The sequence below is a fragment of the Lygodium microphyllum genome, chromosome 2 (genome assembly GCF_053477565.2).
Source record: "Lygodium microphyllum isolate KBCC chromosome 2, Lygodium_microphyllum_v1.1.10, whole genome shotgun sequence".
Classification (NCBI taxonomy): Eukaryota; Viridiplantae; Streptophyta; class Polypodiopsida; order Schizaeales; family Lygodiaceae; genus Lygodium; species Lygodium microphyllum.
The window spans coordinates 64,898,472-64,902,646 of record NC_141136.1 but is presented as its reverse complement, the minus strand read 5'-3'; positions in this window follow the sequence as shown (position 1 = coordinate 64,902,646).

Here is a 4,175-nt window from a genome sequence, read left to right as displayed (position 1 = left end):
TTCATTAGTCGATTAGCTTGAGATTTTGTGCGAGGAGGGGGTCACCGTGCAAGATATGAGCAAGTGCGATGGTCGATGGTCTGCCAATATTCGAGCCATTCTCATGTGGACCATGCATGACTTTCTGGGATTTGGAGAGTGCTCAAGTAAGTAAGCTTCCACTCTCGTTGGTAATATATATCATAGCTCGTTCAAGTTTGTATTCACTAGATAGAGGTGTTGGGACAGGTCTGGTTACCTCAGGTTATCATGCATGTCCATTGTGTGGGCCACAGTTAGACTCCCAAATGTCACGAACCATGAAGAAGATGGCATATCAAGGACACGCCGCATTCTTGCCAAAGGGTCATGAACTTAGGAAAGGTTTTCTTGGACAACCTCTAGCACATATGAATGTCCAAAGTTGGTACGAGCTGAAAATGGTCCACACGGAGTCACATCCGAACGGAATGCGATGGTTCTCACTTTTCTACAAGTTTTCGTATTGGATCCACTTATAGATCAACCACTTGTTGGATCCCATGCATATTTTCAAAAACGTGGGCAGCTTACTATGGGACCACATCACAGGAAAGAGAGACACTCTAGGGGCACGAATGAATTTGAAGGAAGTAGACAAGATGGAGGCACTTTGGCCGCAGTCAAGTGCTGATGGTCGCTTGCAGCTACCTCACGCTCCTTGGGTTTTATCCACTAAAGAAAAGCCCATTGTGAAGCAAATAGTCAAGTCTATCTGCACTCCGACAGGTATGATGCGTTCTCTCATGTCTGCATTTTCTAAAGATGACCAATTATGAGGGCTAAAATCCCATGATTGGCATAAGATATGTTAGGTTTGTACTACGAATGGATTGTAAGCTGCCTGCGTATTTTGCTATTTGGAGTGTTGTCTTTGTTCATAATGCTTCCTCGTTTGTGGTAGTTTGTACTACCGATTGCGATCGCACGAATGCCTTACTCCACAAATACACGGGCGATTTACAAGTTGTGAACTTTAGTGCAATGGATCTCACAGAAGGAGATTAAGACATCCTCTATTGAATCTGCAAGGCAAGGAGCAATGGAGACGGTCTGTGTCTTTGAGAAATACCTGTCTACCAGCATGCTTACGATACAAATCCACCTTCTTGTGCATCTTGTAGATGAAGTGGAGATTGTTGGACCTGTCCATACGCGATGGATGTTCTTCTTGGGGCACTTCATGAAAACCCTAAAAGGCTTTGTGCGACAACGAGCTCGACCAGAAGGTAGCATGGCTGAAGGTTGGTTGGTGTCTGAGGCGTTAGTGCATATTTCACAATGGCTATGTAACATGCCCATGCTCCCCCCCATAGGAACTCCCCCCCTTAATTTCAAAAAATAAAATTATTGTTAGTTCAATTTTTTTTAACTCCCCCTCTCTCTCCTCGCCAACAGCACATCGGGGAGAGAGAGAGAGGGAGTGATGTGGTGTAATGGGGGGCATGCAGCCCCCCAAGTGGGAGGGTGGCCATGCGACCCACCTTCTCCCCCTCCAACGGCAATTCCAAGGAGCCACCCATGGCCAAGGAACCACCATCATGGCCAAAGGAAGAACCTCCAATGTTTCCAACAAGGAGCTGGACAATGAAGAAGATCCATCTATGGATGTTGACATTGAGAGGGCAATGGTTCACACCGCTCTTCACAAGAAGGGTCCGAATCGCCAATTCTCGATGATTCAAACTCTATCAGATTATGAAGGTAAAAGCTTCAAAACCCTAATTGATTGTGGCAGTGCACATTCCTTCATTTCACCGATCTGTGCAAAAAGATTAGGGATAGCCACAATAGATGCACCTACTTTAGTTGTGGAGTTGGCAAATGGTCGTGAGGTCTCTTGTACTAGGCAAACTGCTAAGGTGAAATTCCTACTGGGTGGGAAGCCAACTTTGGTGAGATTCAGGGTAATGATCCTAGGTGTCCACGAAAGTTTACTCGGAATGGATTGGCTAATACCCAATGATGCCCACATCCACTTTGGAAAGGACCAAGTCTCCTTCCGAAATTCTGAAGGGAAACTAGTCACAACTCAAGGAGAGGCTGGTAAGCCAAAAATACAGCTGGCAAAAGCAACACGGATAATAAAAGGAGTTAGAAAGGGCCTACCTGTCTATTTGATTAAACTGAATAAGCTAGATCAAAATCAGGAATCTAGGGAAGAACCCTCATGGTTAAAGGAATACGTAGACATATTTCCTGAAGATCTGACAGAACTTCCTCCTCAAAGGGAAGTCGACCACGAAATCAAATTGGCGCCAGGAGCTGCACCAGTCGCAAAGAGGCCGTATAAGATGTCCATTCTAGAAGCGATTGAACTGAAAGAGCAACTCAAGCAACTATTAGACCAGGGCTACATCCATCCTAGCAGTTCACCATGGGGAGCTCCAGTGCTATTCCAAAAGAAGAAAGATGGAACGCTTCAACTATGCATTGACTACAGATGGTTGAATCAATCAACCATAAAAAATAAATACCCCATTCCAAGAATAGATTAATTACTTGACCGTCTTCAAGGAGCAAAGATCTTCTCTAAGATAGATCTCAGATCTGGATATTATCAGATAAGGATCAAGGACGAAGATATCCCGAAGACTGTATTCAGCACAAGGTATGGACACTTCGAATTCCTAGTGATGTCATTCGGGCTGACGAATGCTCCTACTACCTTCAACAGGTTAATGCAGGATATATTTAGGCCCTATCTTGATGACTTCGTACTCGTCTTCTTTGACGATACCCTCGTCTACTCTAAATAGGAAAAATATCATGAACCCCAGCTTCTCATTGTTCTTGAAACAATGAGAGCACACGAGCGTTATGCCAAGAAGAAGAAGTGTGCCTTTTTCAAGCGATAGATTGAATATCTGGGATTCATTGTATCAGCAAAAGGAATTTCAGGAGATCCAGCTAAGGTCAGAGACGTTCTAGAATAGCCAACACCAACTTCTATCAAAGAAATACATAGTTTTCTTGGATTGACAGGATGGTACAGGATTTTCATCAAAGATTATGCTTTGATTGCAGCACCTTTGTCTGATCTACTAAAGAAGCAAGTAGCAATTGTATGGTCACCTGTCAAACAGACCGGCTTTGACAAACTAAAGCAAAGCTTAGTATCAGCACCCATCCTGAAACTTCCTGATCTTAGTAAGGAGTTTGAAGTGGTAACTGATGCTAGCGCACTTGCTTTAGAATGTGTGATTATGCAAGAAGGTCATCCAGTAGCATATTCTTCAAGGAAATTGAAGAGCCATGAAAGGAATTATGCTACCCACGACCTGGAGCTATTGGCTATCGTCCATGCCCTCAAACTTTGGAGACATTACTTGCTAGGTAACAAATTTTCCTTAGTGACGGACCACAAGAGTCTTAAATGGATCTTCACCCAGAATGAGCTTAATATGAGGCAACGTCGATGGATCGAAGTACTGGAAGAATATGATTTTGGAATCAAATATAGGCTTGAAAAAGAGAATGTAGTTGCCGATGCACTCAGTTACAAGGCATTTCTAAATTCTCTTATTTTGCAAGATCCATCAACAGCAAGATCTCTAGCCGCAAAGGTATCAATGCCAAACAACCCAATTCTTGAGCTAGCTAAGGAAGAGGCCTATCATGACCCTAAGGGAGATCCCCATCAAGGATCAAGACTCGAAGCTAAAGACAAAGTATTAAGAATTCTCTGTCAGTAGTGGACTTGTCTACTTTAGGACAAGATTATGTACCCCTACAAGCCAAACTCTCAAGCAGAAGATACTGTGGGAAGCCCATGACTCCCCTTTCTCAGGACATCCTGGCTATGCCAAGACCCTTAATGCGATCAAGAAGAGCTATTATTGGGATAGGCTCAAGGGTGACATTCTCAAATATGTCACAGAATGTTTGTCTTGTTAGCGCATTAAGGCAGAACATGTCAAAATACCGAGGAAATTGCAACCGCTTGACATTCCCCAAATGAAATGGGAATTCATTAGTATGAACTTCATTGTTGGCCTTCCCCAAGTTTAGGGAGGATACAACTCAATTATGGTTGTAGTAGATATGCTCACCAAGGTCGCACATCTCATCCCTGTCAAGACAAACTATAAAGCCTCTGACATGGCAAGATTATTCATCAAGAAAATATTCAAACTGCATGGGTTACCCAAAAGAAT